Source organism: Scardinius erythrophthalmus (assembly GCF_964197995.2).
Source record: "Scardinius erythrophthalmus genome assembly, chromosome: 12".
In the NCBI taxonomy this organism is placed as follows: domain Eukaryota; kingdom Metazoa; phylum Chordata; class Actinopteri; order Cypriniformes; family Leuciscidae; genus Scardinius; species Scardinius erythrophthalmus.
This window is the reverse complement of record NC_138232.1, coordinates 34,653,197-34,679,066: the sequence shown is the minus strand read 5'-3', so window position 1 is coordinate 34,679,066 and position 25,870 is coordinate 34,653,197. Positions and strand designations below refer to the sequence as shown.

Here is a 25,870-nt window from a genome sequence, read left to right as displayed (position 1 = left end):
AGTATGCTTATGTGCAGTTTTTTTTTTTTTTTGCGTCTTCAACAGTGCGTTTTGTAATGTAACTACACATTACATGTAACACATGAAGTAAGTTAAAAATCATTCGACTAGAAATATCACACAAAGAATGTATAGTATAGCCTACTAAAAGCAGCCCTAAATAGTCTCACTGCATTTTGTTACGTGTTCAAAGTAAACACGGTCTCTGTCTCTATCTTTGACGATAATAGTGTTAGCTTTCTATCCCAAATGTAGTTTGGCCTGCTAGCCTACACAGCACAGGACTATCACACAACACACTCACAGTCGTGATAACCGGTTGGTTGGCAATGCTACGCCACACATTGTCTTTCAAATCGTTGTCCTTGTAGTATGTGAATTGGCTGAAGCCTATTCTGTCGCCGCAAAAGTAAAAAAAAAAATCGACATCGAAGCGAAAAAAATAAAAGTCGTTTTTTCGCCTCAGCACATTCGCGTTCGGTGTGGAAGCGCTCATTACACAAACAGCTGATCAAAAAATAAACCCATCGCGCGAATTATTCGTGCGTCAAAATCGCGTCCAGTGTGAAAGGGCCTTTACAGCGTTTTCGGATCTATGTCATTGACAGATGTTTTAGAATTAGTAACGATGCTGAAAATACAGCGCGCAACGTGCTTATTTCGGACACTTACATACTTTTGCCTATTCGCAGCGAATAAAAGTTTTATCGTTTAATTATTGTCCGCTGACGTCACTTTGATTCCTTGAAGTGAGGCAGAATAAACCTTGAAAGGACTCTCCTTCAATCTGCTGTTCGTAACTAACACACACACACACACACACACAAACACACTCACACACGCAGTCACTCACTCACTCACACACACCGAGACTCAATTACTGCCCAATTCCCTTCTTCATCATCTCCTGCTACACTGGCCTCTTCCAAAAGCAAATCGAAAAAGGAAAACAAAGAGCAACGTTACCTGAAGTGATACTTCGAACCCGATCGAGACGGAATTACACGAAGTGTCAAAAGTAAGGGTAAGTTTTTGAATTTATTGAGAGCTGGATCAGTTATTTCATTGGAGAATCAATGTTGTGTCGCTGGCTGGCTTGATTTCTTAGCGAGGGTTGCTAACTCGATAGTTTCTTTAGGTTGGCTACGCGCGTCCCTTCAGCGTAAAAAGCGCAAAACTTGTCGAAACCGTTTCAACGGCGTTGTCGAGAAGAGCCGATCGAGAGAAATATTCCGATACGACTGCAAATATAGCAAAACTTTACGAGTGGACACAATGTTGCGCGCGGGGGTTGTGACTTCATAATAGGAATCTGCCTTTGTGCCCCCTCGCGTGCGCTTTAACTGTTACGTTTTTTAAATGTAAACTATTTGTAAGCACTCCTGAATGTATCCAAACATGTTTCAAAGGAGCAAACGCTTCCCCGTCGTTCATTTGGGTACGTAAAAATGCAATATTTGATTTTAGAGGGCTTATTTGAAAAGGGCGATGCGGGAGAGTCACTTGGAGGAGCTGAAGCTACCTTTGGTCTGTTTAATGTCCGTCTCTCAGATGATGGCAAAAGCTAACAGCTCTTCATTTAAACAACACTATAAAGCATTTACTTTACAATTCCTTTTGATATAAATCGTTAAAAGCACATAGTTGTGTGTTTTCGACGAGAAAATCGCCTGCTTAGTCGGAGTGGGTCGCTGGTGTTGAGTTGGAGCTTCGCGTTGCTCTTATCTTTGTTGCTTCCTTAAAGAGCAGCAGCTGCCGCCTGGCCGAGTTGTTGAAATTTATCCCTTTGTGTATATTACAATATCCTCCATTTTTTCTGCCCTCTAAACAACAAGCCTCACGCCATCTTGGTTAATTTTAACTGGCGGATCTGTGTAATCTTAGGACTCGACCTGCACATGTCGTTACAGGCAGAAAGTTTAGAAATGTCTTATGTGGTAGCGGTGACGTCATGTGAAGTTTAAGTAAAATGTGGTGTTTTGCACAGAAGGCGTCGAATTTGTTATCTCGCTTGATATTGCTGTAAAACTCTGTTTTGAGGGTAGGTTTGGTGTTGGGATGACTCTGGGTGAATAAAAACAAACATTTGATGTGGTCTTGAGAATTATACGCGATGTTTAATGATTCGGTGTTTACAGGTGGAATGAATGACATCAGCATGTAATGATGTCATTTAGTGAGGTGAACTGTTTATTGTCTTTTCTTTGTCTCAAATTGAGATATTTTACAATGAACCCTCACAGTTTAGAAATTTCAGAATTTCCATGGGGGGTTTTTGTTACTTACTGTTGTAAAGGATGAATCAGTAAACTGAGGTTTCACATTCATTTCAGAGATTTTTCCTCGAATGACCTGAATCGTATTTTGATCCTTTCTGAATTAGGAAATCAGACCTATTTGAGTTCGTCACATGAATTTATAGCTCACGAGGTTAATAATTATGGTCGCACTGTACAATCATTTCCTCATTTAGAAGACTTATGTTCTTGTGACTGTCTTATGCATATGTAGCTACTTTTGTATACAGCCTAGCCTATGCTATGTTTTATTTGTGCACGTATAGCCTCCACACATACAGAGTTTTACTTTACAGTTGACCTCCTAATGTGTAAGAAGTAATGCTAGTTTTACCTCAATTAATTAGTTGTGGTTTGTGAATGAACAGTCCACTTCAGCTTCAAAAAGAAAGTGTTAGTCTACATAATTTATTTAAAAGTTTCTGTTATGCATGTCATGAACTTTTTACAATTGGCGATCAGCAATGCAAAACCCTCAGGCTCGCCATAAGCTGGTTAAATGGCTGGACTGTCTGTTTTGTATCAGTAGGGCTCTGTCTCATCTAGCCCAGTGCCCTAGTCATTATGCATGGAGCAGGCTGTTGTTTTTACAGAATGCCTCAAATGGAGAAGTCAGTGTTTCCACCTCCCATCTCTTTGTCTGAGTATGTGCTGCTGCTAAAGCCATGAGAGCAGGGGAGCAGATGTTTAGCCAAACATCCTGACGTGATGCTTTTCTCTTGTGGGAATGCCGCCTCTTCCTCCCTGTTCCTGATGCATCGCCTTGACAGCTGCTTGATTTCATGGAACCGCTAAGAAGCCATTAGCGGTATCAGTGAATTGAAACGGAACAGTCTCACCCACTCTCTTCTTCCATTAGAAATGACTATTGTTGGATGCTTTTTTTTTTTCTTTCGTTGCGAGTGTGTTTGTGCTTATTCAGAGCACATAGAATATCTCTTTTATACTTGTGCTGTTTTTCTTACCACGAATTAGGGAGAGCAAATCTGTCAGGGCCTGTTTGTGCTTTTGAGGTTTGAAGGGATCTCACACTGTGCTCTCTCAAGCACACCCAGACCCCTAGATGTCTGTGGCTGCGAAGAGGAAAAAAATGAACTTTGCTCAGGGTTAGAGTGTCAGCCACACGTTTCTGCACTGGATGTTTGTTGTTTTCCCGACAGGATATGGGTTAGGCCTGTGAGAAGACGTTCATATCTAGGAATTAGTTTAATTTGCGATCTTTAGACGGATCTTGTTTAAGCTCTGTTTGCATGTCTTTGTTGTTCTCACAACAGCAAATGTTTGTAGTGTAATGAGCTGATTATGAGAAATGTGGGCTGTAGGAAATGGGTCTCGGGTGCAGAATCTGTCGAATCCAGTACAAGTTTAGCACAGACAATCCCAAATGCATAGGGTTTGAGTTTATAATCACACTTCTTCCGAAACCGGGCACTGATCAGTGCGGTTCATTTAAAGATGATTTGAATTTATTGGAAATTCACTCATGCTGATACATATGAATGACTGGAGAGCAGTTAACGCGCACAGCCCTGGCGCGTCTCATAGTCGAAATGGCTCTACGGGGTTTCATTCTACATCTTATTGGATTAGATGATATTATAGTCAACTGCAGTGTATAACATTGTGCTTTTCACTTTAACAACTTACTTTATAACCTTTCAGAGAATTATTCAAGCCTGGGTTCTGTTTGGAAAATTAATGTTTTTTGAAACTTTTTTTCTTTCTGTAATTACTCACAATGTAGAACACAATTAATTATTTAAATAACTATGCTATGATAAGCAACATTTGCAATTATTTAAATAACTCTCTCTCTCTCTCTCTCTCTCTCTCCATATATATATATATATATATATATATATATATATATATATATATTATTTTTTTTGTATATTTATAAATATATATATTATTTTAAATAAAGTTTAGTCTGTGGTGGACTAAAAATAGGTTCTCGCATTGGCACAAAAATCAGGGCAAGGTGGACCAGTGTTCAATCAAAATAAGAAGTAAGATGAACAAAAGCAGAAGTACAAACATCCCCCAGCGTCAATCTGGATGCAGACAAATTATTTGCAGCATCTTCAGTGGAACCCATTGATTTTTTTTTTTTTAATCCCGCATCAATCATTGCTGTGTTAATGGTGAAATTGATTTGAATGAACTTTGGAAAGCTCGGTCTCGATTGTTAGTTGATTTAACCGTCCCATAAAAGTCCAAGGCAGCGAGAAGTTCTCACCTGATCATAACACCTGTCATTTAAAGAGCTCAAACTCAAGCACAGGCTTGATTATACAAGCTGTGGTGTGCCGTGTGTGTGGCCAGTAACTGCCAAATGAATCAGCCCTGAATACACTCGATGCCGGAAGGTCAGCGTTGAATTTGTTTTCAGAGCAGGTTGCGTCCTTGCACTCATAACGACTTGGCAAATCACCTTGTAAATACTGACAGATATTCTTCCCCGCGCTGCTTGGTGAGACAACAGTTGGCATGACGCTAAACAGTATCATGGATATGTGCATCTCTATCTTGCCTTACTTGGCTAATGATTTATTTTGTCGTTAGCAAACAGCTTTGATTGTAGAATTTCCTCTCAACAGTTGGCTCTTAGATAATAGCAGGTTATGTGGGTTGCAGTTTAGCGCGAACATTAGCGTTCGGGAGACAACTGTGTGTGTCAGCAGAAGCGCAAGTCGGTCGCAGCAGACTCGATAATTGTGTCGCAAACATGATCTTCTTTACCTTTAGCCTGCCGGTCCGTGGTAACGAGCCGGAGATTCGCATTTCTGCGGACAGTTAAATGAATGAGCTTTTCTACCAGCAGCTGAAGCGGGTCACACCAAACTGACTCTGTTTTCAGATAAACACAGAGAGGACACAGGGGCCGAATTTCAGAGGCAGGCAATTAGCTGCTTTTTGGTTCAGTGTCCCTCGGGCCTCTGTTTATCATTCAATGTGAGAATATCCCTGATGAAACTCAAGGTTATTTTTGTTGGGCTGTCTGAGCGCTTGTTTTTCACAGACAAGGTGAAAGGGTTGATTTTTCCCTCAAGAAAGGCTTCGTATCGAGACTTGAGAAAGAAAAATCTCCTTTGCTGTAACTTCATAGTAAGGAATTAAGCTTCGGGAAGTGCACGCTCAGAATACGTGTGTATCTTTCCACCAGCGTCTCCATGTTCTGCTGTTAATCATCGAAGCCGATCTCATGCTTGACACCTGAAGGTCGTCATTCTGAAACCTCTCTGTACGCCTGTTGTTCTGCTTTCCATCTACCCCCCTCTCTCTTTCTTTCTTTCTATCTCTCTCAGCTCCTCAATGAGGGTTTGAGTGCATTAGTGATTCCGGGCAGAGGAGTATTCTGGAGAGATGAGGGCTGTTTTTTCCACCCCGCACTGCTTGTGTCTCCGGTGTTGTTTGCCCTCCAGGAGACTGTCATGTCGCCTGTGCCGTGGGTTGCCACTGCGGCGCTCCAGTCCCCCTGCTGAGATAATGGAGCCCGTGTTTGAAATGCCAGTAGTTTGGCCTATTTGTTCTAGTGCTTATCGCTATATTTGCATCCAGAGTAGAAATAGCCAAGATTTCAGGAATGGCAGCAATGATGCTCCTCTTGTGGGAGAGGGCAAAAGGGAGGCTTGGTGGGATTTGGAGAGAGCTGTGGGATGGGAGAGAATCTACTGCACTGTGACAGCTGACTGCAGGACATGCAGTATTTGACCCTCACGCACATACACACTCAAAGACATTCAGAGATTGTGCTCAAGCAGCCCCCTCTTATTTATTGATCTCGCTGCATTTAAAATCTGGTCACTGCCACCACAAAGCCTTTTCATTTTAGCTGCGCTGGCAAAGAGCACCTCGGCACAGCAAGAATTTCTAAATTTTTAATTTGCGCAGAAAGGCCCACGAAATGACAGGGATGAGATGGAGACAGAGACAGAAAAAGGTTTGAAAATAGAATCGTTTCAGCTGACAGCGTAATGTACTTTGGAAACCGAAGCCCTTTTTGTTTTGTGTTAAGTTGCTTGCCCTCACATTTTATGTAAGACTTTTTTTTTGATCTCTTACAACATTTCTTTGCAGATTTATGGTTAATAGAGCAGTTTAGTGGGTGATACCAGCTATTTAACCCTGACATGACACACCAAGTAAAGGTAGCCTATTTTTTTTTTTAGTAAAATAACGTAGCCTGGGTTCAACTAGGTCTTGAACAGTAAACAAACCTCTGCTGGATTAGCTGCGAGGTTTTATAAAAAGATCTCCAGATTGAAAGAGCTGGATTAAGGGTTCTAATCTGCGTTCGCTTGAAGGTGCATCGTGGTGTGTTCCTGGAGTCTACAGACGTGGGATTAGGCGCTTCAGCAGGCCTCATGCTCATCGACCCGCAACAAATGTGTGTGCGTGTGTGTTTTGAGGGGGGGCGTCTGTCTCAGTCATTAGAAATTAGGCTGAGGCTGCTTTGTTTAAGGTTGGAACGGACGGCGATTCTTTGTTTAAATAATGTAATCATGTAAAGAGATAAGGTTAAGGACTGCAGGGTGTTTAGGTAGCAAAAGAGTGTTTGTGTCATCAGATTTTTCAGTGAAACAGACTGCGGTGTGGTTATTTCACATGACATGCAAAATGAGAGGAAAGACACTGCATTGGCTCTCTCTTTCTCTCAGTTTCTATCACTCTTATCTCTGTTAGATGGATAGAAAGCTGTGAAACCCGTCTGTAATATGAGCAGTCTGTAAACTTGGCAATAGCACGAGAAGAAGCCAGATCCGGAGGCCATGAAGAGCCTCTTGTTGAGTCCTTCAAGTGTTAGTGTGTATTATTGCGTGGAAGTATATCTGTATGTGTGTTCTGATGGCAGAGGATCATATGGACACATTCTAGGGCGAAGGATTAAATGAATGGTAGAGTGAGCAGTGCATCCTTATTTGACCACGCTCTGTGTGTGAGCACCTTCGTAACCAAAAGCCTTGTTTTGTGCTCTTAGGGTTTTATCTGAGTGTGTCTTAGTGTGTGTAGGCTACACGCATACGGGTGACTGTGCATCTGTGTGTGTGTGTGTGTGTGTGTGTAGAGATGGAAATATCCTTTGCTCCTGCAGGCTAGAATAAATCCTGTGTGAGAGCTCCCTGGTGTAATCCAAACACTGCCAGCTAATTTAAGCGTGCAGCAGGAGCAACAGCATCTTTCATGAAAACAATGTATTCAGTCTAGAGCTCATCTCCACTTCCTTCAGTCATCTTATTCAGCCATCACCTTGACTTCAAAGTTAAAGCCCAACACACAACCCAATACAACTGCTCAAAACACCACTAAACCCCAACAGACCAGCTCAACACGCCACTGAACACTCGAATAACGTATCTCAACAAACCACCACACAATTTAATACTACAGCTCAACACACTACCTTAACCCAATATTACAGGTCCAACACATCACTTCAAAATGCCACTTGACTGAACATCAGTGCACCACCATAACCCAACACTACACACTTACAAACCACCACACGAACCAAAACTTTAGCTCAACACAACACTACAGCTAAACATGCTACCAGATGATGCAAAATAGACCACTCAATAGACAAAACACCACACAAACTTAATACTACAGCTTAACACACAACCATTGCCCAACATTACAGCCAGACCTGCCAACAGATGATCCAACACAACACCTCAAAATGGCACTTGACTGAACATAGCATTAGCAACACAAAGTTCAACACACCACCATAACCCAACACTGCACACCCAATAGACCACTGCATGACCCAGCACCTTAGCCCAACCCACCAACAGGTGACTCAATACAAGACCAACATGACACTTGACTGAACATCCAAACACTTCAACAATACAGCTCAAACCCCCACCATCATGTAACACAACAGCTCAACACCATACCCGATGACCCACCGCAACAGCTCAACACACTGCTTGAGTGAACATCCCAAAACCATGCTCAAAAAACCACCACAAGCCAACACTACACAATTAGCAAAGCACCATGACCCAGCAAAACAATTTAAGCCACTACAACAACCCTGTAGTGTTGGCTTAACATGCCGCCACACAACCCAACACAACCTAGCTGAACACGCTACTTAAAGGGGGGGTGAATTACTGTTTCATGCATACTGAGTTTTTTACACTGTTAAAGAGTTGGATTCCCATGCTAAACATGGTCAAAGTTTCAAAAGTTAAGTTGTACGTTTGAAGGAGTATTTTTGTTCCAAAAATTGTCCTTCCGGTTTGTCACAAGTTTCGGAAAGTTTTTTTCGAGTATGGCTCTGTCTGACGTAAGAGAGGGCGGAATTTCCTTATATGGGTCCTAAGGGCACTTCTCCGGTAAGATCGCAGGCGCGCGCGCACTCGTAAAACAGAGCAAGAGAGTGAAAGCAGTTCGCCATCAAAGCGCCCTGCCCGGCTTTTGGGAAGTCAATGTCACCAAAGAAGTGTGTTTTTGGTTGCCAGGGCAAGACAACCCTGCACAGATTCCCAAAGAACCCGGCGTTAAGGCACCCGTGGATGGAGTTTGTTTTCCTGAGCATAAACGTTGTGTAAGACTGTTGTTCCCTGCATTTCGACGATGATTGTTTTATAAACAAAGCCCAGATCGTCTAATGCTTAAGGATCGAGCAGTCACAATGATAAAGGTTCGCGGTCGTGCGTTGGAACGGTGAGTAAAACTGTTGAACAAATGTCTCTGTGTGTTGTTAGCTCGACGCGTTAGCACATCTTTAGCTTCGCCCACACGGCCCGCCCCCAGCCGCTCGTTTTTTTCCGGAAAGACTCGGTACAGCCAATCTTTCAATTAAAAATATAATAAAACAAAAGACTTTTTGGAGATATGAAGGATGCAATATTACTCTATAGGTACTCAAGATTAACAGGAGATTGAGTGAAAATGAGCATTTCACCCCCCCTTTAAAGGAGAACTCCGGTCAATTTTAACATTTAGCTCATTTTTTTGTACATTTGGAGTGCTGTCAATACAGAAAACGACAAAAATCGGTGTTGCCTACACCGTGTTATCCTCTTTTTAAAATTTGCACCCTGTTGACTTTTTAAACACTGTTGACAAGTTTTAAACCTGCTTTTAGCCTCTTAACATCCTTGATGTGTCATTACAAGTGCACAGGTCATGTGAGTGATTCCTTCGGAGTGAACGCGGGTCAATCTGACTGCAGTAGATGTGAAAGATATTAATAAAAATGATGTTATTTCAGCCAGCGCACATACCTGTATTTACTTCCTGTTTTCGGTCGAAGCCCATAGTAATCGATTGTCGAGTTCACGCGCATAGGTTTAGTACCTATGATCACGCGCGTGAACTCGACAATCGATTACTATGGACTTCGACCGAAAACAGGAAGAAAATAAAGGTATGTGCGCTGGCTGAAATAACATCATTTTTATTAATATCTTTCACATTTTTTGTTTTCTGTATTGACAGCACTCCAAATGTACAAAAAAAATTAGCTCAATGTTAAAATTGACCGGAGTTCTCCTTTAACTGAACATCCCAACACCAACACTACACACCCAACAGACCTCCACATGCTCAACTTGCCATTTGTCTAAACATCCAAACACCATACCTCAATACTATAGGGCTGCACAATATTGGAAAAAACTGACATTGTGATATTTTGTATTTCTGTGATATATCACGACTTGAATGGCTCTATTTGGAACAAATTAATCATTCTCTAGAATGATTGGGGTGATTTTGTAGGCGAGTGCATCTGCATAGAAAATAATAAACAAATTACAAGCATAGTTACATTTCAATAGAACAAAGATACAAATGAAGCAAACAGTGCTTTGTTTTTCAGGTAACAATGATAGGGTAAAAATGAAATATGATGAATCTTTGTTAATGCTACAAAAGGGATTTTTCTCTTTCTCTTTTGTTGTTTGATAAACATTATTGACATAGAAGACAGCAGTTATATTAGGCTGCTGTCACTTTAAGTCCTAATGCACGGATCCAATATAATAATATGCTGTTTACATTCACTTAAGACATAGGCTAAGCAATTTTTTACTTTTTTAAGGATACTCACCAAGACAGGCATTTTGACATGTATTTGTCCATTCAAGCACAAAAAGAGGGAAAAGTGATCTGAATTCAGTGTTTGCGTGCTGTCTGCACGGCTCTATGTGCGCGCACAGAAAACAAGTGCACAACAAGGTCCGAATTTAAGTCTTTTTTGCATCGTCTTGTGCTGAAACTCGCTTAAATGATTAAACTGACAAAACTTAAAAACATGTGTAAATGATAAACATTTACTCTATGATAGTTAAACTGCATTCTAATCCATGACAAAAACCATAAGAATATATTTTATGTTCCACAGAAGAAAGAATGTCACTGAGCTTTGAGTTATCATGAGGATGGCGGAAGATTTACCATAGTGGGCTTCTATACTGTATTGCCTTGAGCCAACCTGCTATCAACAACACTGATCACCTTTCTCGGCATACTGCTTCAGACCAAGTTGCATCTTGCTATTGTTCCTAATATGTTGTAATATTTGTTAGAAACATATTTTATATTCGTTAAAAAAGGCAGGCGTTTTTGTCACTGCTACTTCTTCACCGGATTGATGTCAGGTTGCTGGCGAGAGCTTTCATGTTGGGTGTGTTGAGCTTAGCGATGATAGATGACTATCTGGTTGGTTTGTGTGTGTCAGTGTGTTTCTTCATATGTGTGCGTGTGTTTGAGGGGAAGGCGTGACAGCTGCATAGGCAGCGGGATTGACCTTCACGCAGAGAAATCTCAAGGCCTGTTTGATTACATGGTATTCTGCTGCTTTGGCGCTTAACTTAATTCTCGGACAGCGTTTAATCTGTGATCGGCTACTTTTGACTGCCAGTGTTATTGTTCAGGACCCTCAATTAGGGTACATGTTGTTCAAATAATATGGTCACATGTATGGCTGTTATCTTTGTTTTTTTAATTGGTGGTATTATGCCAGTATTAGTATATACTATGCTTGATACAAAGCGGCCTTAAAGAGTTTATTACAATGATATTTAGACACTGTTAAGATTACAGAGTCTCACTGTCTCTTTGTCGTTTATCAAAATGTAGCAGGTTAGATTCAGTATTATGCTGTTTAGTGTTCTATACTGTACTTATTATTTTCAAGATATTTATCTCTAAAAAAAAATAAGAGAGATAATAAAAATGCATTTCCCAGATAGATTCCACTAGACAAAATAATAACTGAATTTACACAAATGTTTGCCTTAGTTCATAGTGCCATATGTTGCCTCCACAAGCATCAATGACTGAATGTAATAAGGGTGTAATGGTTCATATTACTCACGGTTCGGTTTTTATTACGGTTTAAGGGTCACGGTTTAAGGGTTTCAGTAGGGTTCTGTATGTGCTATGTTTAGTGGAAAAAAGTCTAAATAAAAAGAAAATAAGAACAAATAATCTACAAGCAACAGCACAAATAAATACAATAGAGCAAAGATACACAAAAAATCAATTGTAAAACAATATTGCAGAAATCTTCACTGTATAAATAAAGATTAATCATTATTAAATTTACAAAAGCTATTCAGTCAAGAGCAGTGAGTGATTTCCTTGTCTTCTGTTGTTTGATTAAAAAACACAGACAGCAGGAATATTAGAACTTTAAGACTTAATACACGGATCCAGTACACTGATACTGTACACATGCGTTGTCTTTCTCGACTGTTTACAATCACTTAAGACATAACTTACTATGTTTGCTAGAATACTTGCCAAGACGGGCATGTTGACATAATTTTCATGTGAATTTGCCTGTTCAAGTGCAAGACTTGAAAGAGAAGTCAATATTTGCACGCTGTCTGAGATGTGGCTTTCCGTGTGCGTGCTTCGGATGAGCGCGCACACAAATTTTCTCACAGCACGCGCGCGAGTTCTAATTCGCATCTTCTTGCTCTTGAATGTTTAAATTGACAAGGCGTATATGAGTTTAGTTTAAACACAGATAGCAACTTGTGATGTTCAGATCTCACCTGCACTCGCGCGTTATCAACGTGACGACGGCGTAAATGACTGCATGTTAGAGCATACAGCACTTGCATTGAACAAGGTTTAAGGGAAGCCAGAATGTCTATCGATCGACAGAAACATATGTTAGCCATAGGGATGGGCATTCGATTAAATTTTCTTAGTCGATCGTCGGGAGAATTAACGATAGACTATCGATTAATCATTAATATTTTTATATTGAAATTCATTATTTCTTCAACTTGTTATAAATTAAAAATGCAATGAAAATACAAAAATACAGTTTGTTTGTCCTCGATGAGATCTTTATTACAAGAAGATCAACTTGTGGCAGTGAAACTGCACGTTCGGTAACGTTAGACTTGAAGATGCCCTGCAGTGCTCTAAAACAGCGGAACAGCGAGCCGGCGTTCTTAAACAGAGACCCATGGCCACTTCATCCGTTTTCTGTGATCGGATAACTATCCGATCGTGAAAAGACCAAATGTAAATGCCCTCCGAAACGCATTCGAGGCGGATTTAAACCCGATCGCTCAAACCACTTCAGGAGGAGAACTGAGACGCATTCCAGACGAAACTGGACAAGAGTAAATGCATCTGGTTGTTGAAACTACATATGTAAATTTGACTTATCCCAAAAATGCTAAGAAATAAACATGTGAGAGCGTTTTATAGGCCTAGGCTATATGTCATGTTATAGCCAGATATGACGGCGTTACTGGAACACGCATCACCACAGATGAGCATCTATTCAAGCCAACGTGCAAACTATCGCAAATCAAAGTGAAAGTCATTCATCAAAACACAATCATCTTCATTAAAAGTAAAGAACCGAAATGATCTTACCAGGGCTGTTGCCGCAATATTGTTGCAGTCTTTGATTTAGAAATTTTCGCTGATGATCAATAAAATGCAGCTCATATCAGTTGCTTTGGACGTGCAACAATTTAAATATGTAGCGCGGGAATTCAAGATCGGATTTATATCCGTTTTGCAAAAACACATTTATATGACCGGGTGTAAATGGAATCGTTTTGATAAATCAGATAGCTATCCGATCTGAGAAAACGCATGAAGTTCCCATAGAACTTCTGCACCAGTCCACTGATTTCTGTTGAGAAAGATAAGCATGTTGACATGATCTGGGATCAGATGCGACCGCAACCTGGTGACAGCCAGTCAGCCGCTGAAAACACCCGCTCTGAGGGGACTGACGTTGCCGGGATGCACAGGTACCTCCGCGCTAAAATCAATTCCATTGCTTCAAGACTCACACTACGCAACGCAACCTGCATTAGATTAATCGATAACAAATAAACGTGATCGACGAAATTCTTAACGATCGATTATCGATCGTCGATTAATTATGCCCATCCCTAGTTAGCCAAACTCTGTCTGTCTGTTTTAGGCATTTATTTATTATTTTTTTTACTGAGAACCATTACACCCCTAGTATGTAACCTTTTAATAGTTGTGTATAAAGCCGGACTCATCAAGGTGATGATACACAGGGCAACTTTTTGAGCAATGTTGCTGGGCAATGTTGCTGTCAACGGGGAACCAGATGAGACACAGGGCCCACGACCGATCTAAATTATCCAGATAGAAATTTAATGCCCATTTTCAATGGAAAAGTGCCCAAGCAACAATCGCTCGGCAAGATTGCCCAGCAACATTGCTCAAAAAGTTGTCCTGTGTATCATCACCTTCAGACTATAGGAGTTTCAGGCTGATTAAGGCCTGGTTTACCCCTCCGGACTTTCGGAGAAAAAAATCGCGTCCAGGGTCACAGTCAGTTAAGATTTTAAAAACTCCTGTAGTCTGAGCCCGGCTTTAGTCTTCTAGGTTCTATAAGTTAAGATCTATACGTTATTTGGTTTCTCTTCATGCTTTGCATATTCAAGTTCTCTCCCAAATTGGCTATGCTGTGATCCTGCTTTGCCACTCAGGTGGACAATTGAGGGCCTGACTATATTTGGGATACAACTATCACAAAAGATGACCAGATGAAAAGAAAAGTAATAATTTCTGTAAATTCAGTATTAAAATATTTTTATGATTGTATCTATCTATCTCTTCTTTTTATAGGCTATATATTTTTTTATTTTAAACACTTTAGTATTTAAGTAAACTTAAGAGAAAATGTATGAAAACTTATGTAAACAAATTGTGTTATGTAACTATAGTTCCTTTAACATACTGTAGTCATGACTTTGTCATATTGTCATAAAGACCATTAAATGTGTGTGCATGAGGCATCTCAACCAACGAGAAACATTTCGAAACACGACATGCACCATCATGAGATTCCTTTGACTGACTAGTGAATAAACCTTTTAAGTGAATGCTCTCAAAAGCTCTTGTAAGGCTTTGCATTTTACACGCATTTTACAGCATTTCACTTATAGGCTAACCTAAAGTAAAGCCTCATTTTCCCATTAGTTTGTTTGTTTTCGTATCTTGGAGTGCCTGAAACATGTTTTCTGTTCCTGCCGTGTCTGGCGATGCAGAGCTTCAGAAACTTTCCCACATGTTGTACCTTTGTTTAAAAAGCGCTCCATTCCATGTGGAGACACACGAGTGTTTTTTCTCTCTTTTGCTCACTCTTGTTCTTCCTTTTGCTTCCATCTGGTCTTCATTTCCACCAGACTTCAAAGGTGAAGGAAAGCGAGGATAGGAAATGGGTTGAATATTAATTTGGCCTTATTGTCACGAGTTGCTGTGTTCTGTACAGATGAACTTTTACCACAAATGTAAAGCAAAATTACTGTAGTGTTTAGCAATCTGTTCAAAGACGATTGCGGTGTCCTTGTGTGTGTGTGAGAGAGAGAGAGCGACTCTATATGTGTGTGTGTGTGTGTGTAGCACGGTTCTTCCATTAGCGTGTGAGTGATGACCTCTAGTGTGGGCAGTTTAAGTTATAGCCCACCCCCTCCTCTCTCTCAGATGGAGCTAATTGTCTGGTGGCCATTTTTGAGGAAGTGTTTCCAGGTATTAGGATTTTTTTTCGCCCTCTGGATGGCCATGTCTTTTTTCGTCTGTATTCATCTTTTTTTCTCTTCCATTCTTCACTCGATACTGTCTCCTGGAGAATCCACATTCCTAATGATGAAAGAATAAGATTATCAACAAGAGAGAAAGAGATCTGGTCCATGGCTGTTTTTTCCCAGTCACAGAACTCACACACAGATTCCATTTTGTCAGCTTTCAGCTGGGCATAATACAGCAATAAAAGACTCTGCCCTGCAGCCACACTGAATCATACGGAGCAAAGAGAGGGAGAGAGCAAGAAAGAGATGAGAAAGCAAGAGAAAAGGAAAGAGAAGTCTCTTTGTGCTGTGTGTGCTCATATTGTATGAAAAAAGATGAATCACTTCTATTTAGGGATCAGTTTCCTGAAACTGGACGGGTGAGACGATTCCACGGGAGATAGATTGTCGGGACTTGCCTGTGTTTCTCTGAAGGGTTGGAGCTAAACGTCTGCAGTCGTGGCAAGGTGCTCCCTAAAGGACCGGCTCCTCCGTCAGGAAGTATCAACCTGGAGAAGAAAGGAAAAAAAAAACCTCCCTCCCGTCTTTTCTCCTCGCACACCATCCTCACAGCTGCGCACAGTTTCTAGTCTATCCGAAGGGGGTGCGTTATCATTTCATCTAAATTCCTCCCCTAGGCAAGTCAATAAAAAAAAAAATTGTAGCGTCAAGACGTTTTTGATTAGCTGGTCCTCAGGATGGATGAAGATGTTTGGGGAGAGCTCAGCACTCGTAGAGCGCGCCACTACACACACATTCCGGCCTTTGTTTGCTGTAGCGCCGTGTTTTTGTTATAATGATCAGGCTGTACGCATCATCTAGAAAATGAACCCCACCAATGTGCTCGCCATTATCTCAGTCTTCGTCTCTTTGAGCTGTCATTACGACCCCCCCCCGTGACATCAGCTCTAACGGCGCACGTGTCCTTGGTCACTGCGGTGATGGAGCGCCTCCACCGTGGACGGATGAGTCGGATTTTGATTGACGCGTGGATGCTGTCAGTCACAGCCTGGTTCAGTGTGTAGCAAACAGTGGTAAACTCTTCCAGACTTCTAACTCTGGCCGGGCAGTTAGTTCCTCTTTTTAGTTCTTTAAAACATTTCCATCTGGGCACAGATTACTCTGCTGAGTGTGTCTGCTGTTCGTTTGTGGTAGTAATTTGTTTTAGCTTTTTTTTTTTTCTCCTTGTGTATGCGTCGTTTGTTTCTGAGCAGCGTGTGTATTTGCAACTTGTTATCTGTGTGCAGATTGAGGAGATTGGAAACCGAATCTGATTTGTGTGTCTGTTTCACCTTTGTGTCTCGGTGCTGTGATGTTCCTGATAATTCTTAAGCGCGCACACACAAACAGAGAGAAATGCACACAAATGCTGTGAGAAAACTGGAGCAGGCTGGTTTTCTGCACAGTGTGTGTGCTTGGAAAATTGTCCCACACACCCTGGGTTTTAAAGCCTTGCTGTAATTCCAACAGGTTTAGCAGGAAAAAGACGGAACCAGGAGCGTGTATGAGCATTCACACATTCATGTGTTTTTGCTTTGCGTGTGTGGGCTTGTGAAAAGTGGTTGTCAGTGTCTTTGTGTACGTTTGCATGCGTTTTTCTTAGTTAAAACCATTGGCAGCCACAGGTTGGGTGTAAACAGTCTGCATTTCTCTAGCCACAAAACTGAAACCTGTTGCCGTAGACTTTTCCCCTTGGGGCCAAGCTGCTTATTAAGTCTTATTTAGGGCAGTTTATCTCAGTTTTGTTTCTGTTTAGTGACCAAATGTGCCATTAAAACACTTCTCTCTCTCTTTTTTTTCTCTCTGGTCTGCTACAGGTGGACAAGCAGTGATGTCACACAGCTGAGGACACTCCCACTCAGTGAGTATTCATACTATAATGCTTAATAGCCAGTTGTCATCACTTTTTCTTTTTTTTAAACCTTCATTCTGTGACTTTGCATTTGTTGCAAGACCAGTTTTGAAGTCATTTGTCACGGTTATGCACCTTTGTGTTTGTGTTGGGTAATTGGACGCTGTTACCGAAAAGGTTGAACACAGATTCAGCTGATTTAAACCTAATTTAATTTCGTTCTTAGGATGTGAGCTTCTCTTTTCACCCTTCTCCCTCCCAATTAGCTGAAACAAAGCTCTCCAAAGGCAATTGTTAGGTTGACATTTCTTAAGCTTGCTTTGTGTTTTTTTTTTTTTTTGTATTTGTAAAGATCTTTAATTTGGCAGTTCATTTTCACAGCCGAGTCTCTTGAACGAACCGCTGCGGTGAAGACAGTTTGTGCTTTGGAACAAACAAATCAGCCGGTTTCTCTCTCTCCCTGTGTGGGCTCAGGCTAATTGGTAGCACGGATGCTGGTCGCGGTGTTAGCGGTGATGCTAGGCGGGCGGCAGCCTCTCAGGGCTCTCTGCTCGGCTGCATCGTTTCATTCCCCAGCTCCCTGGTGGTTTCAGAGAGTGACAGAAATACAAGGACATTTCTTTCCACTTTCTCGCTGTCTCCTCCTCCCTCTCATTCTCTCTGTCTCTACCACTAACAAGTGACAATGTAGAGTTTGAGTTCTGGAGTGCTTAAAGACTGAGAAACGGACTGCAGCTGCCTCAGGTGAACATGCAGCTGTGTGTAGACCAAGTGCTTCCTCAGATGTGTGTGTGTGTGTGTGGTGGCTTACAGATTACTTTTATTAAAGAAGTGTTCCATTCACACTCCAGAGGAAACAATGTACATGGAAAGAAATATATGGATGGCAAGAAGTAGAGAATGGGATAGGGAAAAACAGAGAGAGATAGACAGAAAATTGGCAGACAAAGACAGCGAGACAAGGACAGGCTCTCAGCTACACATCATTGCGGCCTCTCACATTGGCAGCAGTCACTGCCACCGTCTCAGCCATCAATAATGGTAATGGAAGCTCCATCCGAGCATTGATTTCTGGGAATTGTAGGAAGGCGTGAAGGGTCATCCGTGCTCAGCGGCTCTGCTCGTTTAGTGAAGGCGACACAGGACAGGATTTCAGCATGAATCACGCTTACATTCCTGTATGAATGTCCTTTTAATGCTTAGGCATTGCCCTAGAAAAGTTAGAAAAAATAGAAAAAGGCTTGTTGTTTTTAGGGCTGTCAACACCTTCATTTACTACAATTAATTACAAAAAAAATAAGGTGGTTAAGGAATTGACACATTTAATTATGGCTTTTGACTTACAGGCAATGTGCCTCATCAAACCACATTTACATCCCGCACCAGTCTCCCTTACATTCAAAATCAGCTGGATGGAAAATATGGAGCAGAGATGCATCTTAAACAGTGTTGTTATTGTTAACTAAGACTATTAAAAATCATTTTGGGTAATTGAAATAAAGTATAAATATTAGATGAAGATCAAAAATTGAGAAATGTTGCCTTGGCAATTAACTGAAATAAGACAAGTTTAAGTACTACAATTATGAAAATGAATTAAAATCAACAAAGCACATAACAAAATTGCTAAAACTGTAATTAGAATGAAAACTGCAAATAAAAAAATTAAAAGCCATTTCAAAATATTAATAAGCACAATAAATGAAACTAAACACGACATAAAAAACAGCATCTTAAAAACACAGCATTAATTCAGCATTTATAAATGAAAAAATAAAATAAACTTGGACAGACTGGTGACTGCTGTGGACTGTAGGTCAGTGATAGACTCATAAATCCACTTTCTGTAATGTTTATTATTCAGTGGTTTACTCTTCTACCACAATGCAACATGTTTGATTTATTTTAACTTTTCTCAGCAAATATTGATATAGGCAGTTAATTGTGACTTAATTTGATTTGTAATGTGTAATTTACACAACTTGATCAATTCAGTTATAATTTTTAATAGATTTGATTTTTTTTTTTATGTTAGAACAAGCATTGCGAAGTAAGGATAAAGTGTTCCTGTAGCTCAGAGAGCACGACAACACCAATGTCATCGGTTCGATTCATGATAAACTGATAAAATTCATGAAATTATAAAATGTAAATGAAGTTGCTCAGGATAGAAGTGTCTGCCAAATGCATTAAAACAAATATACGTAGTGTTAACTGATATTAGAAATTAAACAAAAGCATACTGAAGCCTTGCAAGAGTATCAGTTATAAGGAAAAACTTTACTTTCTTATGAAAAAAGAGAGGACGGAACAAAACAAAACGCTGCTTGAGCACCCAGAGGGAATTACAAAAGTTTATGGATGGCTAGAATATCAACCAGTCTCTCTTCAACTGGAGAGTTGAAACTGAAGAGTAAAATCAGGTCTGTCAGGACATATCGAGGAAAAACACTCCTCTATCCTTTTCGTTCTGAAATGAAGGTTATAAGTTGTAGTCACTGAAAATGCTGGAGACTACATAGAAAAGAGAGAGAACTGAGCTCTTCCAATCTTGCCCAGGGGCAAACCAGCTATTTATTAGCACACATGTTAAACCCTTTCTCTTCAAAGCAAACTTTCCTCCCAGCCTCCCACAGAGGGGGAAAGAGAATAATAAAGCAGAGGAAATGGCATTTCTCTGCACAAAGTGGATATGAGTATGTTCAGTGTAACCTACTACTCTGTATTTCGAGTAGAGAAAGAATGAAAAATGAAAGCAAAGGAAGACAAAAGAGGGTGGTGAAAGGGAAAAAAAAGAGGCAAGAGAGTGTGTTTGAGCATAGATCTTGGCCAGGCAGTGTCATGCTCCTGGCCTCTCTCTTTCTCTTTCCCGCGTCCCTGGGGACGGCTCATAGCTCATACTTCCTGCTGGATCTTGAGCAGGAATCATGGTAGAGGGGTCTGTTTTCATTGCTGGTGCTGTGCAGTAGGATTGTGTCTGTACTTTTGCGTCAGAGGCAAAACATACTGGTTGTTTGATACAAATAATGCAGGCTTGCTGGATTTTGTGCATGTGTGTGTGAAAGGTGTAATGGACCCCTGCCTGAACTCTGCTGGGCCCTCAAGATCCCTGGTGAGAGTTATTACCTCAGTACAAAATGCTGGACACACACATATGTGCACACACAGCGAAGGAGAAATGGGGTGCCTCAAGTGTCTGTCATTGGTCCCTTTTGTTTTTTCTCTCCCTCTGTTTGCCGCTTGCAATTTTAGTGTTCCTTCTTGTCTAACATATTTATGCCCTGGCCAGGGCATGTGGCCATGCTGATTCTGACTGTACTGGAGGGTACAGCAATAAATACTGAATCTTCCTTAGAGAGAAAGAACGAGTTAGTTAGATGAGGCAGTTAATGTTCAGAGAACATATCATAAACATAATCTCCTGTTATCTTGTCTTAGCCAAGTCCCCCACAGTGTTTCTTCATCTATGGCTTCATACACCTACGCACATAATACACATATTTTCATGCAGGTTAAAAAGTGGATAGATGCTATTAATTTGCTGATGCCGTTGTGCTTTAAAATGGCAGCACAATGACAACATAAGCCAAAAATAACTGTATCAGAACATGTATGCACTCTAGTATCCATTACAACTAGAAACATAGATAGATGAATACATTAAATAGAGGAGTTAGAAGACAGGTCTGAGAGAGCGGGAGGGAGAGAGAGAGAAAAGGAGAAGGGAAAAACATCCAGAAGGTCAGGATCAGCGGGTGGCCATCTAAGTGAGCGACATTCAGAGACTCCGATTGAGTTTCACCCGCCCTGTTACCGTGGAGATCCATCCAATAATACCACCCTATCCACATCAGAATCGCTACAATACACTACACCTACAACAAACTGACAAATAGTGCACTGGCTAAACTGACACAGCCACAGCAGGCAGTGCTCATCTCGCCGATGCCCCGCAAGAATCCGCATATTTTGCTTCAACAACACAAATGTTTTAAGTTGGCGATCCCAACCCTAAGACAGGTGTCCTTTTGAAATAATGGAAACAGACTATTTGTTGATTGTGGTTCAGCTAAACACTGTGGCACCATGTAGGCGTGTCAACGTGGTTACCATGTTTTTGGATTGCAGATAGCTTAAGACCAACCTATCCAAACTTTTGGGTATCCTAATGTTCCATAACACCTACTGTTGAAAAAACGACACACGAAGCGAATCTGATAATTAAATTGGACACAAAGCCTTGGGGCTTTTCAGAGCAGCTCAGTATAAAAGGACAAGGGTTTTATCGGCACTGCTCTTAAAAACTTACTGAACGCCTCAGAAGTCACCTTCAGGCTTTCTCCATGCAGCCACTTCTACCATTAAGCAAGCAACAGTTAAGTGAAAAGTGTTTTAATTTTGAGTCATTTTCTTTCCTTCTCAGTGGGTAAATGAACATTCGCCTTATTCCTTGACATTCCATAATGTCATTTTTAAATGCTTTCAAGCCATTTACTTGAAAAAGTTGAAATGCTTTCTTTAGATGCCACAACTTTGTTAATTTTCAAACAATACACAATGGAAATCATCAGACAATATTTAACATAAAATGCCTTCTAGAGTTTGCCTCCAGTTCAGTTGTAGACCCACTAAAACCCAGGTCAAGAATAGGAACCTTGAGGCCTAGATTCTGACAAAGACCATCCAGTCAACCAATCAACTAGAATAGAAAAAATGCTGAACTTTTTACAGCTTGGGTAATATCTGGGACTTTCCATGAATATATATTTTTTTCCTTTTCAGTAAATGGTTGTGGAGGTTGGTGGTTAGAAAAGAAATTCAGGTCTTTTCTAACCACCTTCCAGGTCAAACTAAATATTTAGTTTGAGTTAATATTGTGTTCTTATTGTGTTTACTTGTTTATTTTCCATTCATTTTATGAGGTTTGCAATTTTTGCAACCATGATATAAAAAATTCAGACATGTCTAAATGTAAAACCTTCATCATGGTGATTTATTTTTTAGGAGTAACATTAAATAATCGTCAAAACGTAGTCTATAAAAAAAATGAAAAATGAAAAATGCTAGTAAGATGTTTTAATTTAAATTAGGTTGTCACTCTCCTAGTTTATATGACAAAACGAATAGTTTTCACAATCTAAAAATATTGTGCACCTGTAATGCTTTTTAAAAAGCCATTGGACATCAAAGTGTACAGCATTTGTCGAAATTGCCATAGAATTCTTATAACTCTAATTAATAATAAAGACTTTAAGTACATTGGAGACAGACTACTGTCTTGTCTGACCATAAGCTGAGAACCAGACTAAGGCCACTCAAAACCAATAGTAAAAAATTAAGACCCCAACTCTAATAAAGTGATTCTACAAATCAGCATCCGTCAAAATGTCTAGACTTGATCACATTATGTCATGTAATTAGTCTGGGTGAACTTATTTCCGTAAACAGCGTGTAGGATTTATTATCTCGCGAATGTGAAGTATTTTCTTTGCGTTTGAAGCGACGAGAGTTTGACATGGTTTGGTAGATGGGCAAAACACAGAACATAGCTAATCTCTTTCTAGTGCTGGTGTATGTGTTTGTGTGTGTTTTCCCGTACTGATGCTAAAAGCGGCGTGAGGACGGATCTGAAGGAGTGAGTGCTGGAATACTAATGAACAAACAGAAAAAGAGGCTGTGTGCTCCCATCTACCTCTCTGCAGTGGGCTCGCTCGTTCCTCTCTCTTGCTCTCTCCCTTCATCTGCACCTCTCGCTCACACAGAGGATAAACTGTGTACATGATGACATTTACACCGCAGTTGCACGCAGAGGGAGTGTGTGTGTGTGAGCCCTCTCATTCCTCTCCCCACCTCTGTTTTTTTCCCTGCTCTTCCTTCATTTTGCTCTGTGCTCATCTTCTCTCCATCTCTCCTTCTCTCGCTGTGTGTGTTCAGCACAGGATGCGCACCTCAAGGGAGCACACACACACAGGCCATTATTTATGTCTTTTTTTGAAGGGCAAATATAAAAAGGAGTGGCTTTGCTTTACTGCCACAGATTTGACGTGCTGGCTGTGGATCCAAACACACACTTATGACTCTTACTGAACGGAGCCATAAACTGAGTGTGTTGTGTGAAGAAAAATCAGCATCACAGCTTACATGCTTTACTCTGTAGGGTTTATGTTCCATTTAGAGTGTAAAAATGTGTGTGTATGAGGTGCGATGAGGGGGTGTGTGTTTTTGAGGTCGGCCGGCGGGCGTCCCTCCAAACTCCCTGAGGAATCGGGCGGTTAAGGGCAGTTAGAGGGGCTCTTGGGGAGGTTGGGGGCCCTCAAAGAAGGTTAAAGAGATTCTATTGAATCAAACTGCCCCACTCTCTCACACACCGAGATTTGACCCCTCATAAACACACCTTTCACACCAACCACACACTTTCTCACACCTATCTCATTCACACTCCTAGACATAAACACACGCACACACACAACCCTGGAATAGCAAGCTACCCAGGGGTCCCCTTCCCTTGGCCTGGGGTATTTAGAGAGAACCCATGGCAGGCCCCAAGCTCAGAGCCGTAGAGTGCCGGAGCCGGGCCGATCTGGATCCAGGGTGGTCCGGGGAGATTCTCACAGCATATCAGGGGCTTTTTGTATTCTGGGTGTCCAGGGAGAGCTCATTACTCTGGGTGTGCGTTCGTAGAACCTCCCTCACCTCTTGGAAATAGAGAGAGAGAGCTGAGATACTGGACCTCAGGGAGGTCATTACAGAAAGAGAGGCTGAGAAGGAGAAAAAAAACAGGAAGAGAGGTGGGTATGGAGTCTAGAATAGAAGCGATAAAGTTTGCTGATTCGTGTGCGGTGGTAGAGGGTCTCTACTTGCGATTTGGGGCGTTTTTGACTCTTTTATTTATAGGGATAGTGGGAAATGGATGCTCAAAAGAAGGGAACAGGATTGGGAAATGATGCCAGGCAGACTCGAATCAGCATCACCCACATGAGCACCACTGCGCAATAGCTACATTTATACAGGGATTTTTATTTCTAAAAGGATTTGTGAATCGGATTGACAAATTTAGGGTTCATATAAACAGAACTTTCAGATTCTTAAATCAGATTGGATTCATTTGGATTGACGACAATTAGAGCATGTAAACAGAGCTAATGTAGAGACAATGCTACACCGCAGTATTAGAGCATCTTATGAATATTGGGGCAATTTCGCTGTCATTATACCAAAATATTTGACTACTGAATGACCAATCAGAATCAAGTATTTCAGACAGTACTGATAGAATATTTAAAAAACAAAATTATAACATCACAAAACTAATTAGATTTCAGAAGTGACACATTGGGGAACCACAGCAGAAAAAAACATGATTATCGGCCAGTGTGATGATAATTTCAAAATTGCGAAGTATCGATTTATTGGTCTGTCACTAATCGGGGTGGTGGTTTAGAGCCACAGATACAACAAGAACGTTTTTCCATCATATCTGGCTATTGTTTACAGCTCACAAGGGTCTTGAGTGTCAGGGGGGAGGGACGGATGGTTTGGCGTGCAGATGGTCCAGGGAAGAGGGGGGCATCGTGTCTGTGTGTGGGTGATGTGCAGGGAGATATTTAGTATTTTATTGGTCTGTTCCAGAGGACCCAGCTGCTAGGTCATTCCCTGCTGGCACACACGGAGAGCGAGAGAGATGGCGAAAGAAAATACAGAGAAAGAGGGGGCATTAGTGTAGATGTCGATGCGAACAGAGAGGATTTAAAGCGCAGAGGAGAGAAGAAAAGTGAAAAATCAGAGCTAGGATGAGAGAGAGCGAGACGGAGAGGAAAAAAGGGAGGGAAGGAGTGGGAGAGAAAGGAAAAGAGAGCGGAGAGAAAAAAGGAGGGAGGGAAAGAGAGATAAGCAGCGAGCGAGTGAAATGTGTCCGCCGTGATCCATCAGCCCTGCAGCCACACTAATCACAGGTGGAATTCAGCGAGCTCTTTAAAACGCTGCCTCTCATTTCAAACCCTGCCCTCAGGCTCTCTGTGTGTGTGTTTAGAAGTGTGTCAAAAATCTCTCTGCTTGCCCTATTTTGTGTCTGTTTGTGTGTGTATTCCACAGTGTGTGTGTGTGTGTGTGCATTTTAAGAGAAAGACAGGGATCTCACGAGACGGCGCGTTTAGGTTTGTGTGTATGTGTGCATATATCTGCATGTGTGTGCACCTGTTTGTGTGTGTAAATCCCCCAGAGACGATATCTGGCTCAAACAGCTCCAGTGATCACAGATTGTGCTATTACTCTGTGCGTGTGTGAGCGATCAGAAAAGAGATGGAGCACAGAGAAGAGAGGTGTGTGTGTGTGTGTGTGTGTGTGGGAGAGAGGGCAGAGCGTCTTTGTGTCTCTACCTATCCCATCATCCCGTTCAGCTCAGCAGAGGTGACACCAAGGTGAGCGTGAGCGCTCTCTCTCCTTCTCCATCACACCAGCACTGCCTCTTGCCCTCCCTCCTCTCTCTCTCTCTCTCTCTCTCTCTCTCTCTCTCTCTCTCTCTCTCTCTCTCTCTCGCTGTGCCTCTCTGCACGGCTCAGTGGCAGATGGAGGCTGTGTCAGCAGGGAGAAATGGCCATTCACACACTCCTTACACACACTCTCCTTCTCTCTCTTGCTGTATCGGGATGAAAAATTTTGGCCGATCCGCATAG

The 25,870-nt window shown here is 41.3% G+C and overlaps 1 protein-coding gene across 12 annotated transcripts in view; it reads left to right on the top strand.

Annotated features, from left to right (window-relative positions):
• The first annotated feature begins 520 nt into the window (after nt 1-520).
• Nucleotides 521-25,870, top strand: part of baz2ba (bromodomain adjacent to zinc finger domain, 2Ba) — a 97,337-nt gene continuing 71,987 nt past the window's right edge. For 10 of the 12 annotated variants that reach the window (XM_081379789.1, XM_081379779.1, XM_081379781.1 and 7 more), the window contains exons 1-2: nt 534-1,024; nt 17,164-17,207. The gene's annotated coding sequence lies outside the window, so the exon portion shown is untranslated. Of the gene's footprint in view, nt 1,025-1,067; nt 1,439-17,163; nt 17,208-25,870 lie in introns of those variants that run through there. The other 2 variants (XM_081379782.1, XM_081379783.1) reach the window with 2 other exon arrangements.